Here is a 19,852-nt window from a genome sequence, read left to right on the forward strand (position 1 = left end):
GGGTGAGAGAAATCCTGTGGTGATATATTACAAACTCCTGAGGCCTGGGACAGATGGACAGAAATTCCTGTAGTACTACCTTACAAACAACTGAAATCTTAGACACAGAGACAGAAAAAGCCGTAGTACTATAATACAAACTCCTGAAATCTGGGAGAGATAGGAAACCCTGTACTACTATATTACAGATTCCTGAGATCTAGGACAGATACAGAATGCCTGTAGCACTATATTACAAACTCCTGAAACTGGGACGACAGAGAGACAAGAATAACCTGTAGTGTTCTGTTCAAAACTCCTGAAACCTAGGACAGAGGGACAGAAATTCCTGTAGTACTATCTTACAAACAACTGAAATCTTAGACAGGGAGACTGAAAAAGCCGTAGTACTATAATACAAACTCCTGAAATCTGGGAGAGATAGGAAACCCTGTACTACTATATTAAAGATTCCTGGATTCTCGGACAGATACAGAATGCCTGTAGCACTATATTACAAACTCCTGAAACTGGGCCAGAGAGACAAGAATAACCTGTAGTTCTCTGTTACAAACTCCTGAGGCCTAGGACAAAGAGACAGAAATTCCTGTAGTATTATCTTACAAACAACTGAAATCTGTGACAGGGGGACTGAAAAAGCTGTAGCACTATACTACAAACTCCTGAAACCTGAGGGGAGGTATCTATGCTAGCACTCCTGAAAGATTCACAATTAGTCCCGTCTGGAAAATGTCAAGTGCAATTCTGACGGAAAGGTCGCCCACGATCACTAGAGAGAGAGGCCTTATCTGCTGTTCAGCTAAAGTTACTTATTTTATCATTCATCGAATGTGCTTGTGTGTAAGGATTTCACGATTTCCTTTCTGCCTTTCTGTCACAATCACAAATGCAGCTATCTTCTATCTCTGTTCGATACTTATCAATCTGTGCACGTCTGATAAGAAAGCTGTGCAAGCTCTTTAAAGTTCCCCTCCTTTAGTGTTGTTTATCTTAGCGCTAATAATCGACTGCTCATGTTAATGTTTGCACTTGTCTTTTTTTGTTCCGTAATTCTATATCTTTCTCTAGGCGACACTCGGGGGACGGAGGGTGGTCACCCTCGCTATGGTGTCTTTACTTACGACCTTTTTCTCTGCGTCGATTTCTTTTGCCCGAGAGAACAGAGATGATTCAGGGGGGAAAAGACGCTCCGCTGTCTGTTTGTGGTAGACAATGGTGAGGCTATTTGGATGTCAGTTTTCTCATATTTCAGTTCTTCCCAGAAATTATTTTACGATCTTTATCACTGGAGAGCCTCCTTCTGCCACGCTTCTTGATCGCAGGTCGAGTTATGAGGTTCATTTGCTAGAAAAATATATTTTTTGCTCGTGTGTAAAGCACTGGTGGTGGTAACTTGGTAACTGAGGAAGAGGCTGCTATTTGGAAAAATGTAATTTCGGAGAAAAAGGAGGAGAAAGAGAAGAAAGGAATTGTTTGAGTTTGGTTCTGCAAATAAAAAAAAAATAAAAACATACTTCAAGGTGCTCGCTCCGTGTTAAGAAGACATATAACTGAGAATGCTCTAGAAGATATTGAAGATACAATGAGTGATCTTATCTCTTTGAGACGAATCTTATAGGAAAAAAAAAAATTAACATCAAAATGTTCGTAAGAAAACGGGAACGTGTCGCGTCTTATTTGGGAGACTCACCAAGGGAAAAACAATCCAAAACGAGAAATGGAACCGGGAAGTACAGGACAAGAGCTAAAATACGCGAGAAGAGACGATCAGAGATAACAAACACGCCCCATTATAGTTGACGTGTAAATGGGAGGGCGTGAAGGAGTCACAGAGACTTGAAGTAATCAGTCATGTAAAAAAGAACAAATGTTTACTCTAACTAGACGAGGGGGTTTTAGGATACGACAAATCTTCATAAACTACTGCTATTTCCTTTGAGGTTAAACCATTGACAGCTAAATGAGAATATGATAATGTTTACTCTAGCAATTGTAAGAGTTTTGAAGCCAGGTTAATGCACTGCTATTTTCTTCGAGCGTGAAAATGACTATCGACGAGTGAACACGTTTATACTTCATAGTCTGATGTAGACGAAATTGCTCCCAATACTGGGCTACGATTCTCTATCAAGTTACGACCTCATATACCTTAAAACTGTCATGTATGAGGACGATATTTTGAAATGATTTAGTCAAACCAGACAAGAAACACCACCAATCTAGTTCTGTGCCGCAAGGAATGATAAGAGAAAGGTGGTAGAATCTTAACGTAAAATGTCAGATGAGATCAAGAAATCAAAGCGAGCGTAATGAACTACAACCGGACCTTGCTTCTTTGGATTATCAAGTATTGGAGTACCGAAATTTACTAAATGCCAACACTTCCGTTTTTTATATTCTTTATGAAGTCCTTAGTTCGCAAACTAATATCGGCGACTATAGTCTCCTAAAGTATATATGTTTTCACTTACTTATTACCCAATTAACATCACCAATGATTTTTATTTACACGATTGAGGGGAGTCTAAGAATGAGGCAGCTCTATGGAAAAAATCGCAAAATTTTGGTGAAAAACTGATATTTGATAAAACCGCCATCCATATAATGCCTTCCCTTAGTACTAGCACAAATAGACGACGTAAAAACTTGGCCTCCTTTTCTCCATCGTCTCTATTCTGTTAGATAAAAAAACCTCGACAAAACTAAAACTATAAAAAAATAACTGTAAGACACCATAACAAGGATGACATTTTTCCTTCTCGAGCACCGTCAGGAAGAAGAAATAGAATTACTGAGCAAGGTAGAATTATTGAGCGCGAACATGAACAGTCGATTATTATCGTACAGATAAAAACACCAGAGGGGAACATCAAACGAATGCAGAGAGAGAGAGAGAGAGAGAGAGAGAGAGAGGGCGTCTTCAGAGAGAATGTCAAAAACCGAGGTAGAAACTGCGTTATCATTATCATCATTTAAATAATACTTGTGTAATATATTTCCTAACGTTGCCGGCTCATGCTAATTTGGTTGAGTTATCTATGTTACAGTCTGTGGTTCATGGTGTAACTGGCTACTGCCATTTTAGCCTTAGTACATTAGACCTATACTTCTCAAAGTGTTATTTCACATACTGCCCGAAAGAAAACATTGTTTATAATGAAATTACGACAGAATTAAAACTCATCACGAAACATATTCTCAAGCCCTCCTCGCTGGGGTAAGCTGCTTACCAGAGCTGAAGTAATGTGTGTTGAGTTTGATTTTAGAGATTTCGCCATGATTACGACATTCGAATAACAGTTTTGCACGGGATCTTAGTATGGCAATAACACACTCTGTTGAAAATTTAATGCTATCAAGCGATGCAATGATTCCGTTAATGCAGTATCGAACTGGTGGGTAGCTTTGTATACTCATAGCAGTTGTGCTGAGTACAAACCGGGACTGTGTTGGTGGCTGTCGAGTTTTCTGTAAGTTTTGGTTTTATATTCTATCTTGCCCAGTTTTTTTTTTTTTCGTTGTACAGCAAAATAAACCTGAAAATACAAAAGGTTGTTGCATACATGATGCTCTAACAGGCCTAGGCTGAGTTAGGTCTAGACTGTTGATACATGATTCGGTTATATATTTAGGAGTTGTGTGGGGAAAGTTAGGACTAGGCCTACGGTAGGAATCACGGATAACGCCTACATTGTTATTGCTAAGTTAGGTAAGTAGGACATTTCCTGTTGATCTGTTAACATGACTTACCTTTCGGTCGATTTCAGGATTCGGCGACGGCGAATAGTTGATGCCCCGGTAGCACAGCTCCTTTGAAAGGGTTCGGTAGAATATGGCGACCCAAGATAGTTTAGCCGTTTAGGTTAACTGTAGGTTCGGGCCGACAGCCACCATACAGTACAACTTACCGCGCCTGAAAAAGATAGGAGATTTCTACCTTGCTATCTATTCACTGGCGGACTTTACCTACTTAGCAGGATAAGTATATAACGATGTCGAATTCTATAACTGCCGATTTAAGCCAACACTTGGGAACAAACCGGCGATGCGCGACCTCTGGTGTTCCAGATCAGTTTCACATTGACAAGTGGTAGTGAAGGTTGTCCAAGGCATTATACTGGGTCAAGGGCATGTTAGTCTAAGGTAATGTATTTTAATGCATTTTAACTTTCACCTGACCTTTGGGATAAGTTTTAGGAGATATTAGGTCATGTAGTATCACCATAGAATTTTGAATGGAAGGCTGTGAGTGGAATAGTAGAATGGGAACAAACAAATCTGCTCCACGTTCAACGATCAATGGATATTTGGCTTCAAAAGGGCTTGAGTTTAGGCTAGTCCCTTTCAAATGATTGTGCCAATCTTTGGTGGTTGTTGTCACTGAAACTTGATATTGGCGAATTTGCATCTGAAGTGGTGTAGGGATCGTACAGACACACACAAAACTAATCGAGAAAGCTTGATTCAAAAGCATTTTACATCGTGAGCTGAATGCGGCTCAGTTAGCCTAGGCCTAAGCAGATTTGCTGTTTGTTAAAGGATATTAATTTACATCTCGAACTGAACTAATTTCCGCCGGTAATCGTCTGTAAAGATTGTCATAGTTTTCATCAGTTCCACTGAATGTATTGCACGGGTGAAAAAAAAAGGTCATTATTTGTTGACTGATAGTTTCAGGTGATACCGATCATCAAACTGTTATTGTTTTGTTTATAGGAAAGGTTTACTTATATATTATATTATATTATATTATATATATATATATATATATATATATATGCAATTTCATGAATAGTCTTACCTGAATGTTGATTCAAGATGTAATTAGTGGGTGAGGCAGACAATTGCATTGCTTGTTCCTTGACTTCTCCGGGGTAAACTGGACAGAGGGTTAATATTCAGTATTCAGCGACCATTTAAATAATATTGACACCGCCACGATTGACAAGTGACAAGATAGGAGTTTTCCTCTTTCGTTTCTCGCTCTTCCTCGTCGCTTTTGCAAAACCCGGCGTGTTTCCTCCTATTTCCCACCCTACAGAGCTACAGGCCCCTTCCCCACCCAACCCCGCCTTCGGCCTTTCCCGACCAGTTCCCGCTCCTCCGGCGCAACTTTTTTCCCCCCCTTTCCCACTCTCATCGGTCTTAGCACAGTAGCAACACAACAAATTGATCGCTAATGATTCTTCACAATATAGGATGGCGTGACTGTGGTTACCACCTCCATTACTACTACTAATAGTACCTGTACACCTCCCAACCACCCCGGCGCCTTCTTGTAGGTATAGCTTCACCGGAGGGACAAGCCGCTTCCCTTTTTTTTTTTTATTTTTTTTTTACGTCGTTTCACTTACTCACATGCACTGTTTTCGGTTATTTTCTAATAATTTGCTCTTTATTCTAATTTAGGGGTGTCGTTTTACTGCATTATATATGTATATATATGTATAAATAGGCAAAATGTATATGTCGATACATATATCTTATATATTACATGATAAATACAGCTTTATAAGAGTGTTCATAGAGGCGTCACGTAAATAAACTTAATTATACACTTGCACTTGTTTACAGGTGTATGCAGTGTGTTGAACATTAAACGTATTATACACCGTTTCCTGATTCGCGTACATGTACATATAATTACAAATTTTATGTACATGTATCAGTATATATATATGTGTGTGTGTGTATACATGTGTGTTTGTGTGTATACATGTGTGTTTGTGTGTAAGTCGTTACATACATTTTATATAGTACTTCAACTGTTGGTAAAGACATCACGTAGATATATACACTTGGATAAGCGTACTTAGGTATAAATTGTATGTGAATAAGTGTGTTGTACATAGTCATTACTCTGCCTGAGGCAAAATTATGACATTATCAAGAACTCGTCTAATAAAGTTGTCCTAGAAAACACCAGGACACATCTAAAGTAGTATATTATGGAGAGAGGGATGTGCGACAGACAGCCATCATCATCATGACGAATATACAGTCCATTTAGACCATTATTTCGTACATCCACGCGCTGCTGTGTTACCCGTAATGCCAGGAAGTATCCAGCTGACATGAAGCTTTAACTCGTCATCAGGGTTTTCGTATTAAAACACCATATGCACAGCGCACAAAAGCGCACGCGCGAACTTGCGAACAAAATCGTGCTCTGGAATGTGACTTTAGACCGAGATTTTAGTAGCGTGGTCTAGTTATTTTTATTTGGTTTATTACGCACGCTTTAGCTGTTCGTCAGTTTCAAGTATGTGCTCTCTCTCTCTCTCTCTCTCTCTCTCTCTCTCTCTCTCTCTCTCTCTCTCTCTCTCTCTCTCTCTCTCTCTCTCTAAATCTGTAAGTGCTTTACACAGAAGGAAGTTCTTTTTTTTCCCCTCCGAATTAGGATCAAGAGTACCTTTAGGAATTTGAATAACGGGCCAGTCACTTCACAGTACAAAGTCCGACTCAGCGCGCGTTTTTACGGGTGTAATTGTTTAGTTTTTACATATTACGCTGGGGAAAACCTGAATAATCTCTCTCTCTCTCTCTCTCTCTCTCTCTCTCTCTCTCTCTCTCTCTCTCTCTCAGAACGAGATTCAGGAAGCCACAATAAGGAAAAAATTCACAAGCTACACCACCAAATTCCATTCTTGCGCTTGGCGCAGAAAGCGCGTAAGGCAAGACACTGACCGCCAATTATGTTTTGGTACTCGACAATGATGAATTCCCCCGGAAGAAATGGATGAAGAAGAGGAACTCGGCGATGAACGAAGCTGTCGTCTTCCCCAGTCGTCCTCCCACCTACCTCCCCCCACCCCGGCCTTTCCACCCCCTCTCTTCCCCCACACGGAGATCTCCGTAACTCCCATCAAGAACCACCATATGGCACCGGAAGTCCAGATTATCGCTCGTTTGTTTATCTCTCGGCTGTGCGCTGTTGCCTCTTCGCTTAGATGTTTCATGCGTTTGTGCTTTTCTGTCATTTTATTCTTCTGTTATTATCTCTGTTCTGCTGACGTCATCCATTTCTCTGCGCTTCTTCATTTGTGTCGATGCTGCGCATTTATTAAAGGTTCTGTGGCTTTATGTAGGCCTGACTTTGATGCAGTTACGTTGAAGTTATATGCTGTTTATATGCATATATATATATATATATATATACATATGTATATTACTGTGCATATATGTATATATGTGTAGATTATATATATAATATACTGTATATAATATATATACATATATATGATATATATACTGTATATATAAATATATATATATATATATATATATATATATATATAAATATTACTGTATATATATTTAGATTATATATATAATATATACAATGTACACATATATATGTACTGTATATATATATATATATATATATATATATATATATATATATTATATATATATACATATACATACATACATATACACACACACGCAAATAGTTGTTCATGCCTTGGAGGTTAGCAAACTCGCCTCTCACCAGCAAGTCCAGAAATCGATCCTGGTTGCAAAAGCGTCTCAGATTATTTGGTTGGAAATCAGTTGATATCAGTTATTGGATTAGTGAACTGTCGCCAGTACAGGGGAGGACACATTGGGCAAGTAACCTAATCATAAAAATAGGTTTTGAGGATTACTGTAATGTTTCCTCTTTATCACCCTTAATGTGTGACATAATGTCCCAGCCCCGTAGGGGAGTACTGTCGTCATGCACCTCACGGGGTGCACTGTAGGCGTTACTAAAGGTTCTTTGCAGCGTCCCTTCTTTAGGCCTCTAGCTGCAACCCCTTTCGTTCCTTTTACTGTACCTCCATTCATATTATCTTTCTTCCATCTTGCTCGCCACCGTCTCCTTACAATTATTTCGTAGTGCAACTGCTTTGAGGTTTTCCTCCTGTTACACCTTTCAAACCTACTTACTCTCAGTTTCCTTTCCAGCGCTGGATGACCTCATAGGTCCCCAGCGTTTGGCCTTTGGCCTAAACTTTACATTCCATTCCTTTCTTTCCGTAATGTTCCATGCTAGCTCTAGGAAGAGTAGTGTTCGGAATCTCAGGGTCATTGAATTCCGGAGTTACTGGAGCGGAAGGGAATGAGATGGAAGATCAAATTTAGGCCAGAGTCCAAGCGCTGGGACCTATGAAGTCATTCAGCGCTGGCTTTAAGCGAGGTAGAAGATTTTCAAAGTGTAACAGGGAAGAAGCCTCGCACTCACTCTGAAACAATATTGTCAGGAGGAGGATGAAAAGTAAGACGAAGAAGAGAATGAACAGAGGTTCAGTAAAGAGAATAATAGGGATTGCAGCTAGGGGCCGAAGGACTGCTACCAAGCTGATGCTGCCTGCAATTGCACCGCGTGTCATTTGACAACACTACCCTCCTACACTCCGTGAGAAATTTACTGCCATCAGTGCACCTCATGCGATGGACTGTAGGCATTACTTAAGGTTCTTTGCAGCGTCCCTTAGGCCCCTAGCGGTAACCCTTTTCATTCCTTTCACTGTACCTCCGTTCATATTCTCTTTCTCCCATCTTACTTTCCACCTTCTCCTAACAATTGATTCCTAGTGCAGCTGCTTTGAGGTTTTCCTCCTGTTACGCCTCTCTAACCTTTTAGTGTCAATTTCCGTTTCAGCGCTGAATGGCCTCATAGGTCCCAGCGCGTGGCCTTTGGCCTAAATTCTGTATTGAATTCAATTAAATTCAATAAAATGAAAGAGTTAGCATTAATCAGGATTAGTTAGGCCTGCAAAAGAATTCCCCCATTAAACAATGGCCAATAATTCCAGACACCTGCGAGAATATGAACGGAGGTAGAGTAAAAGGAAGGAAAGGGGTTGCAGCTAGAGGCCGAAGGGACTCTGCAAAGAACCTTAGGTAACGGCTACAGTACACTGCATGAGGTGCACTGACGCCACTAACCTCCTACGGGGTTCACCTGATTATTGAAAAACGTAATCGTCAGCTTTTTGCTTTTATTCAGTTTATCGGATATAGTTTTTTTTTTTTTATGAAGGTGTTCGTTCTGTTTATTTGTTCTTCCTTTCTATTTTAGCTCAACATTTATATTTGTTTGTCTGTGGCACAATATCGAACCCATTCATACTTGAATCTCTCTCTCTCTCTCTCTCTCTCTCTCTCTCTCTCTCTCTCTCTCTCTCTCGTCGCTAAGTATTATCAATAACACGTATTTTCATATTTTGTTAATATTACTTTTCTCTCTCTCTCTCTCTCTCTCTCTCTCTCTCTCTCTCTCTCTCTCAATGTTATTTTCAATAACACGTATTGTCATATTGGAAATTTTACTTTCTCTCTCTCTCTCTCTCTCTCTCTCTCTCTCTCTCTCTCTCTCTCTCTCTCTCTCTCTCTATAGTAAGTATTATTATTTTCAGTAACATGTATTTTTATATTTGGAAATTACTCTCTCTCTCTCTCTCTCTCTCTCTCTCTCTCTCTCTCTCTCTCTCTCTCTAGTCTCAATCTTTCTCTCTCTCTCTCTCTCTCTCTCTCTCTCTCTCTCTCTCTCTCTCTCTCTCTCTCTCTCTCTCTCTAGTAGTATTATTATTTTCAGTAACATGTATTTTTTATATTTGGAAATATTACTTCTCTCTCTCTCTCTCTCTCTCTCTCTCTCTCTCTCTCTCTCTCTCTCTCTCTCTCTCTCTCTGTCGCTAAGTATTATTATTTTCAATAACATGTATTTTTCACATTTGGAAATATTACTTACCTCTCTCTCTCTCTCTCTCTCTCTCTCTCTCTCTCTCTCTCTCTCTCTCTCTCTCTCTCTCTCTCTCTCGTCGCTAAGCATTATTATTTCCAATAACATGTATTTTTCACATTTGGAAATATTACCTCTCTCTCTCTCTCTCTCTCTCTCTCTCTCTCTCTCTCTCTCTCTCTCTCTCTCTCTCTCTCTCTCTCGTCTAATAACATGTATTTTCACATTTGGAAATATAAATTCTCTCTCTCTCTATCCCGTTCCTCGGACGGGCCAAATTCCTGTGGCTGTGTCTCCCGACCACAGATTTTAATGCTTGCTTGGTTCCATGACGTTTTGTTGACAGATTCATCATTGTCAAGCCATAAGGTTTTTTCTTTTTTCTTTTTTTTTTTTTTTTTTCGGGATGTAATTTCCGTCCGTAAAGCTGGCTTGCTCTTGCCAATGCAGACAAACTGATGAGTTTTCCAACGTTTCTGTTGAGTTTTCGGAGTTCAGTTTGGCTAAATTGAATTGAATATTGAATTTAGGCCAACGACCAAGCACTGGGACCTGTGAGGTCATTCAGCGCTGAAACGGAAATTGACAGTAAAAGGCTTGAAAGGTGTAACAGGAGGAAAACCTCAAAGCAGTTGCACTATGAATCAATTTTTAGGAGAGGGTTGAGGAAAGTAAGATGGAAGAAAGGGAATATGAAAGGAGGTACAGTAAAAGGAACGAAAGGGGTTGCAGCTAGGGGCCGAAGGAACGCTGCAAAGAAGCTTGAGTAATGCCTACAGTGCACCGCATGAGGTGCACTGACAACCTCCCCTACAGGAATTTACTTTCCGTGAAATTTATATATATATATATATATATATATATATATATATATATATATATATTTTTTTTTTTTTTTTTTTTTAGATGTTTTGTTATATGGTCTATGTCAAATTTATCCATTTATATTTAGAATATGCTTCTTTTACTGTTTTTCTGCTAAGGAGAAAAGTAAGTATAGCTTAGTTTTACTGATCACTGAGCTGATTAACAGCTCTCCTAGGGCTGGCCCGAAGGATTACACTTATTTTACGTGGCTAAGAACCAATTGGTTTCTTAGCAACGGGACCTACAACTATTGTTGAATCCGAACCACATTATAGCGAAAATGAATTTCTATCACCAGAAATAAATTCCTCTAACTCTTCATCAGCCGGCCGCGAATCGAACTCCGGCCCATCGAATGACGGTCTGAAGCTCAACCAACTCGGCCAACAAAGGGCTTGCTAAGGGGAGAGGCAGTAGTGGTAGTCTTACTGATGGATTGCGGAGTTCAGTGGCTTCTTTGCCCATCACTTGCACGCTTTGGAATTTTCGTTATCCTCTCGGTTTCCCTGACCGACGGTTTCCAGTATGTTGAGAGACTGGTCTTGCCTTTCCCTCGTATACATAATATATATACATACATATATATATATATATATTTATATAATATTTAAAATATATATATATATATATATATATATATATACATATATATATATATATACTATATATGTGTATATATATATATATGTATCTATATATATTTATTTATATATATTTATACATATATATATATATGTATGTATAATATACACACACACACACACATATATATATATATATATATATTATATATACAGGGTATATATATATATATATTGCATATCGGCATAATTTCATTCATGAGACGCTTCAGGGACCAGCCCCATTTTCAAGCTGATAATTACAATAATAAAATAAAGTTACAATAAAAATGCTCATCCAGAAATACGCAATTAGAATATAAAGAAAATTAAAAATAACACCAACGAAACTCAAGCACCACTTCCAGTAGAGGATGGAAGACAAGTGACCAGAATACCGAAGGCTGCATGTCCGTTGTCTAGGCCAGGTACCCTGCCCTAAAACAGAAAGCTGCAGTATCTGCAAAATTTTCGAAATTGAGATATGCCACCAGTTGGGCTCGTGAAGCACTAATACACACGTTACTGCAGTATCAGAATGATTCGTCAATGCTTTCCACTAGTATTTAGTGGGTCCCATTTGCAGTATCTGCAAAAGCAGTAGTAAGGCCAGGGAAAACTGCAGTATCTACTATTTTTCTCAGTTTTGAATTTTTGCAGATGCTGCAGTCCTCCATTTTAGGGCAGTATTGAGGGGTGGAGGTAGTTTGGTCGTTCAGTTTCGGAACAATCGTTTTTACAAAGAGTGATTCGAAGACCGCTAGCTGTTGCGGAGAAGTGGTCACGGATGCTGGAAAATTCAGATGATAATTTAACTTCAGGGCGAAAACTCTCCCCCCCCCAAATTTGGAATCGATTCGGACCTTAAGAAGTCTGGTTGAGGCTCCGATATATTTTGCTAGATGACGTCTAGGACAAGTATGTAAATATGCAGTGTTAGTAGATGCCATAAGAGAATTCAGCTTGTCTTTGTATCTGAAAAATAGATCGAATTTCCAGATGGTTTTGTTGGGATCAGCTGACATTTTATGACCGGACAATAAACTGAATATGTATATATATATATATATATATATATATATATATATATATATATATATATATATATATATATATATATATATATATATATATATATATATGTATATATATATATATATATATATATATATATATATATATATATATATATATATATATAACCTTGTCACTTATACAATTGTTCTGTGCATTAATACAATTACTAACAGGACCTCATTAAAACTGGATGGTGTGTAGCGGAGATATTTATTCTAGAAAAGTTACAAGCTTGTAATTTTCTTGAATAGATATCTCACTAAATTATTTAGTTTCCTAATGAGGTCCTATATATATAAATATATATATATATACACATATATATACACACACATACATATATATATATATATATATATATATATATATATATATATATATATATATATATATATTATATATATTGTTAGTGTGTGTGTGTGTGTGTTAAGAACATCCAGCAATACTGAGAGAGAAATTCTGCCTTGTCAGCACATCAAAAATTCGCCAGTAAATGTAAATTTCATTATTCGTGTTCCTAATGACACTTAAATTGTGCAATCAGCCTCTGCCAAATAAAGTGACTGAATCAAGGCAGCCGTAAATAAACGAATAGACAAGGAATATTATTTATCCGCGGAAAATCGCGCCAACAAAACAGTCACCCCGGCGTTTCATGACATTCAAAAGTTTGCCAAAAGTTTGTGACGTAACAGAACGCTTGTCGAATTCCGTGTCATGCAACACGTTGTTGAATTCATTGCTTACCGAAGTGCACGATGAAGACCTTGACAGAATCATGGCCGTTGATCAAGTTAGTAAAAATGCAGTTTCACGGAATTGCTTCTCGGAAAATTCGTTTTCAGGGAAGAATCATCTCGTGACATAACGGCGAGAGAGAGAGAGAGAGAGAGAGAGAGATTATTGGTACGATGAATAGCTATATATTCTGTTTTTTCCTTTTAAATACCCTGTGGTTTTCCAGTGAAAGGGAGGTTATCGACCAAATGAAGAAAACAAGTAAAAAATGCGCCGAAGTTTCTTCGGCGCAACCGAGTTTTCTGTACAGCGTATAATCAAGGCCACCGAAAATAGATCAATCTTTTGGTGGCCTTGGTTAATGCTGTATGAGCCGCGGCCCATGAAACTTTAACTACGGCTCGATGGTGGCCTATCCTACATCGTTGCTAGAAGCACGATTATGTCTACTTTCGACTTCAAATAAATTTAAAAATACTTTGGCTAGAGGGCTGCAATTTGGTATGTTTGATGATTAGAGGGTGGACGATCAACATACCAATTTGCAGCCCTCTAGCCTCAGTAGTGTTTAAGATCTGAGGCCGGACAGAAAAAGTGCTGACGGAAAAAAGTGCGGGCGGACGGACAAAGCCTGCACAATAGATTTCCTTTACAGAAAACTAAAAAACCAATGGATCGCGGACTTGTTGTGAAATTACAGTTGATTCATCCTACTCAGAGTGAATGACCAAGATGCGCCATCCCACCGGATTGTAATAAAGTATCAGTGACGTCATTTTGCAAGCTAATGCTGATTTACATATTTTTTCGTATATCTTTCATAGTGTAGTTTTGGAATTGTCAGATGGACTGATTATTACGTTGGCACACTCTAGTTCGCTGACATAGTGGTATTTATCTGTGGGGGTTTATTTTGTATAATAACGACATTGTGACGGCACTCGAATCTAACTTCTTATTTGGCTTATATATATAGGTTATATTTTTCAATGGTCCTTTATTTGTCCGACACAAGCGTTTTTTTTTTTAGATTATATAAATATAGTTTATTGTGACGCAATTATTATCAAAGTTGAGTATAAGAAATTATATAGAAAAATAAACTGGATCTTATTATGACGTCATTGACTGGTTCTGGGTTTAATTGTGAGCATCACATTCTTTGGAAGCTTGAATTTCAAGTCAGTGGGCCCTGTGGTGGGCTTGTTCCATATGAATACGTTTCATCTTCTGAATAATAATAATAATAATAATAATAATAATAATAATAATAATAATATAATAAAAGTAAAATAAGATGAAGACCCTTTGGCCAGGTACTCACAAGTGAATTTGTCCACGTATCTGTGACTGTTCACGTAAACAGACCTGATATGAATACCCGGAAATAAAGGACGCCTCGAACCCTACTCATGAAATTTAATGGCCACCTCTGTTCAGGAAATGAACAGTCTTAAGAGAAAAAAATCTGACTGGAGGTGTGCTCTCTCTCTCTCTCTCTCGCAAATTTGATTGCAAATTCGCCATTTGATGTTTCACTGTACTTTGTAATGCAGATTAAGAGAAAAAATCTGACCAGAATTGTGCTCTCTCTCTCTCTCTCTCTCTCTCTCTCTCTCTCTCTCTCTCTCTCTCTCTCTCTCTCAAATTTGATTGCAAATTCGCCTGTTGATATTTCACTGTACTTTGTAAGGCAGATTAAGAGAAAAAACCTGACCAGAGGTGCTCTCTCTCTCTCTCTCTCTCTCTCTCTCTCTCTCTCTCTCTCTCTCTCTCTCTCTCTCTCTCAAAATTGATTGCAAATTCGTCTGTACTTTGTTATGCAGATTACGAGAAAAAATCTGACTAGGGGTTTGCTCTCTCTCTCTCTCTCTCTCTCTCTCTCTCTCTCTCTCTCTCAAATATGATTGTAAATTCCTGTTGATATTTCACTGTACTTTGTAATGCAGATTACGAGAAAAAATCTGACCAGGAGGTCTCTCTCTCTCTCTCTCTCTCTCTCTCTCTCTCTCTCTCTCTCTCTCAAAATTGATTACAAATTCGCCTCTTGACATTTCACCGTACTTCGTATTGCAGATTACGAGAAAAAAATCTGGCTAGAGGTGTGCTCTCTCTCTCTCTCTCTCTCTCTCTCTCTCTCTCTCTCAAAGTGATCTCTCTCTCTCTCTCTCTCTCTCTCTCACAGAAAATTGATAGCAAAATCACCCTGAGTTCTGCATGAGAATCCGAGCCCTTTTTATCTGCTGAGGTATTTCGTACCCACGATCACGACTTCGTACTTGACTCTCGTTCTGCGCAGGCGCGAGAAATAATAGTTTTCTCCGAGTGCTACGAGGGAGGGAAACTCCACTCTTGCAACTATCTTTCCAACGGGACTTAGGGAGCGTGACGACAGCAGAACGGTGGACGATGGAGATTATATAGTATAGCTTCTGCCCAACTCCCTAATATTCTTCTAAATAAGTATTAAGCGCTGCACAAATTTACCTCTGACGTTTTTCGTTTTATTCAGGTGGATGATTCTGGTAGTTCAAAGCTTGCGGTGTTGCTTTGGCTTGTTATCTGCGCGTCACCTACGCCGAGGTGCTAGTACTAAACGCCGTATGGTAAATATAAAGTAGTCGGCTGCACGAAGATATCGTCTGTTAATATGATTTGTCGACCTAACAATATAGAAATGCGTGTATCTAATACTTTGATCCCCGAGGGGCTAGTACTAAACATGGCGTCCTAAGGAGCTTCCGCCATGTCTAGTACTAGCACCTCGGTGTAGGTGATGCGTAGATAACAAGCCAAAGTAGCACCCGCTTTATAACTTTAGCTGACAATGTCTTTCCTGGGATACATGGGCATTTTGTACCCAAGTCGTCAGGGGCGTTATACAAGCCTTTGGATTTCCGACGTTTAGATGTGCCTCACTCAACTCTAATGCAACCTTCCCCCGCCTAGGAGGGTAGCGCCGTCACTGCGCCTCACGTGGTGCACTGCAGGCATTACTCAAGGGTCTTAGCAGCGTCCCTTCGACCCCTAGCTGCAACCTCTATATTCCTTTTGTTGTGCCTCCGTTCATTTTTTCTTTCTTCCATCTGACTTCCCACCCTCTCCTAACATTTGATTCATAGTGCAACTGCAAGGTTTTCCTCCTGCTACACCTTTCAGACCTTCCTACCATCAGTTGCCGTTTCAGCGCTGAATGACCTCGTAGGTCCCAGTGCTTGGCCCTTGCCCTAAATTTTATATTCTATTCTATTCTCTATTCAACACTGATGGCTGTTCCACTTTTCTTTAAGCTCAATCGCCCAAAACCATATTGAATTGAATTGAATTGAACTGAATTGAGTATAGAAATTTAGGCCAAGGGCCAAGCACTGGGACCTATGAGGTCATTCAGCGCTGAAACGGAAATTGACAGGAGAAGGTTTGAAAGGCGTAACAGGAGGAAAACCTCACAGTTGCATTATAAAACAACTGTTAGGAGAGGGTGGAAAGTAATATGGAAGAAAGAAAATATGAACGGAGGTACAGTCAAAGGAACGAAAAGGGTTGCAGCTAGGGGCCGAAGGGACGCTGCAAAGAACCTTAAGTAATGCCTACAGTGCACCGCATGAGGTGCACTGACGGCACTAAACCCCTACGGGGCCAAAACCATGTCAGCCAGGACGAGAAGATATCTGGGAAAATGATTACTTCGAGATCCATCTAAGAGTTTGGAGCCTTAGAGTTTGTGAAAGAATATATTTTCTGATATATCAGTAAATTTACTTTAAATAAACATTTATATACAAGTATTAAGAAACGTTCCCAGTTTTGTCTTGATGATAAAATTATAATGATAAACGCCATTTTGAAAGAAGAAAACTAACAAACTTGGTGTCGTCAACAAAGTACAAAAAAAAAAAAAAAAAAAAAAACAAAGACGCCCATTTGTCAGCTGTCAAGCTCAGCATCATTTAATAGCACTGGCCTCCTGTTGAGCGCTACACATCTATTAGCATAAAGCAATTTTTGTTTTTAGGTAACTTGTTTGTGTGATGCTGATTAGACGATTACAGTAAGGTAATAGGGGAACGCTATTAGGGACACGATTTGTTTGCGTCCCTCGCCTATTATTAAGATTTTATAATTATAAGTGAACTGAACGCACGCATGAGCGAACAAATACTAAACAAATTAATAGAAACTTAGTTGTGCTTGAATCTCTGTCAACAGACGCAAAGACACACACACACACACACACACATATATATATATATATATATATATATATATATATTTATATTTATATTATATATATATATACAATATACATATATATATAATATATATATATATATATATATATATATATATATATATATATATATATATATATATATATATGTGTGTGTGTGTGCTTATGTGTATACATACATGCACGCACAAACTACATACTTGTTTGTACATCTGGAACTATACAGATAGTGTATACTCGTGCGCTTATTTCAAATGGCCTTTATATTTTATCAAACATTTATCATTTTCAGGCACTGGCTCTTGATGATTAACGCCAGATCATTTAACATCAACAACAAAAACTCCATGCAGCTGTTGACAGTGACATTAGAGAAAGATGGGAGAAATATCGCTTCCGCGATTATAATAAGTTTTTAGTTTTCTGAAAAGAAAACTCTTGTGCTTGCTTCGTCTGTCCGTCGGCACTTTATTCTGTCCGCCGACAAATCTTAAATACTACTGGCGCTAGAGGGCTGGAAATTGGTATGTTGATCATCCACACTCCAATTATCAAACATACCAAATTGCAGACCTCTAACCTCAATAGTTTTGATTTTATTTAAGGTTAAAGTTAGCCATAATCATGCTTCTGCCGTGGTTAAAGTTTCATGGGCCGCGACTCATACAGCGTTATACCGAGACCACCGAAAGATACATCTGTAGTGACTGCACAGAAATCTCGGTTGCGCCGAAGACACTTCTGCACTTTTTTTTACTTGATTTTTAATGTATAAGCGCGTACTCTCTCTCTCTCTCTCTCTCTCTCTCTCTCTCTCTCTCATTGTAATTGCTTGACCGCATGGCGACCGAATGTTGATGAAAGAAAATTAAGAGTGATTCTATTTTAGTTCTTTATAGACGAAGGTTGTATCGTTATTATGTAATAGTTTTTATTTTAATAGATTTTTTTTAACTGTGTTGTGTCTCTCCAGGGAAAATATAACAGATTGTCTTATTGTTGCAGCTGCCAGAACAAATTGATCTGTTTAAGATTCTTGACGTCACGCCTATCTTTTCTCAGAAGATTTATTTAAAAAGTATTTTGGAACCGCGAGAGAGAGAGAGAGAGAGAGAGAGAGAGAGAGAGAGAGAGAGAGAGAGAGAGAGAGAACGACTTCTCATACAAGCACAATCCTATACAGAAGCAAATCCAGTTTTCAATAACTGATTCCTAATCACACCAAGGTCATTATTTGTTTCATTTACAGAAGGACGCATATACAGTATATTGTGCTGTACGTATAAATACGCGCACGTGCTTCCACACACTTATGTATTGTAGTGTGCTTATAAACATATATATATATATATATATATATATATATATATATATATATATATATATATATGTACTGCACATATAAACACACACACACGCTATATTATATATATATATATATATATATATATATATATATATATATATATATATATATATATATATATATATATATATGACTGTGAAATATTTTCTGCTAAAACAGAATTCATCAAATATAAAGGATTTATGGAAACGCCAAAATGTGGAAAATAAAGGCTATATTTCAGAGACCAAACTGTCTCTCCCCTCAGGCAAATAGATTCACTATTTGTCTGAGGAGAGAGACAGTTTGGCTTTCTAATATAGCCTTTATTTTCCACATTCTGTTTCTATGGGCTTCCATTTATATATATATATATATATATATATATATATATATATATATATATATATATATATACATAAGTACACATACATACAATTATACGTATACATATGTATATATATACACACACATTATATATATATATATATATATATATATATATATATATATATATATATATATATATCAAAAACTTTCGATTGCCGAATTATTTTCTATAAAATAACTATTCAGTGTTTCCACATATTTGCTTGGGCAAACACACACCAGCTACAGGAGTAATATTTTGACATGTGAGCCTGCTTGCAAAATCAGTATAGCTCAAATGTGAGCACTCGTGTAAATATAATTGTGTGCCTTTGTTTATTAATACTGCCTAGGAAACTGATGCCGTTCACTCCTCAATGGCTTTTTCAAGTAATTGCATTTCCATGTATTCAGATTGTTGTATTATATTTGAATGTTCGAACAGACAAGTTTATCTGCATGCACTGTTTATTAATGTGTAGTCTTGCACGCGTGCTTTCATGCCTACATCTTGGTCTTTTCTGCTCCACTTAACGGAGATGGAACGCTACTGAGATTGCCAGGGAACTATTTATACAAGGTCATGTTGCTCCTTCTGAGTAAATTTATGCATAAATTTTCTCTGAACGACTTTCACTCATTCCCTCTAGGTTGCATCTGTTGTCGTAAGCAAGTACCTAGTAGGACGCCGTACAGCACGTTCCTCCTTATTGGCCCAGAAAATGCTGTATGACCCGAGTAACTGAGATCATTACTGCCTTTGTTAAGGCATAGATTCCTCCTATTGCCCTTACGTCTTGCCAAGTCTTGGCTTGACTGCTTCTTCTTCTTCTTCTTCAACTCTGATTCCTTGAGCAGACTGGTCAACCACACGG

General features: G+C 38.2%; 1 long non-coding RNA gene across 1 annotated transcript in view; it reads left to right on the plus strand.

The window, feature by feature from the left end:
* The first annotated feature begins 4,071 nt into the window (after positions 1-4,071).
* Positions 4,072-19,852, plus strand: part of LOC136844349 (uncharacterized) — a 67,875-nt gene continuing 52,094 nt past the window's right edge. Inside the window, exon 1 of the long non-coding RNA XR_010854829.1 lies at positions 4,072-4,143. This is a non-coding gene — a long non-coding RNA (uncharacterized lncRNA). The remainder of the gene's footprint in view (positions 4,144-19,852) is intronic.

This window comes from Macrobrachium rosenbergii, chromosome 12 (assembly GCF_040412425.1).
Source record: "Macrobrachium rosenbergii isolate ZJJX-2024 chromosome 12, ASM4041242v1, whole genome shotgun sequence".
Lineage (NCBI taxonomy): Eukaryota > Metazoa > Arthropoda > Malacostraca > Decapoda > Palaemonidae > Macrobrachium > Macrobrachium rosenbergii.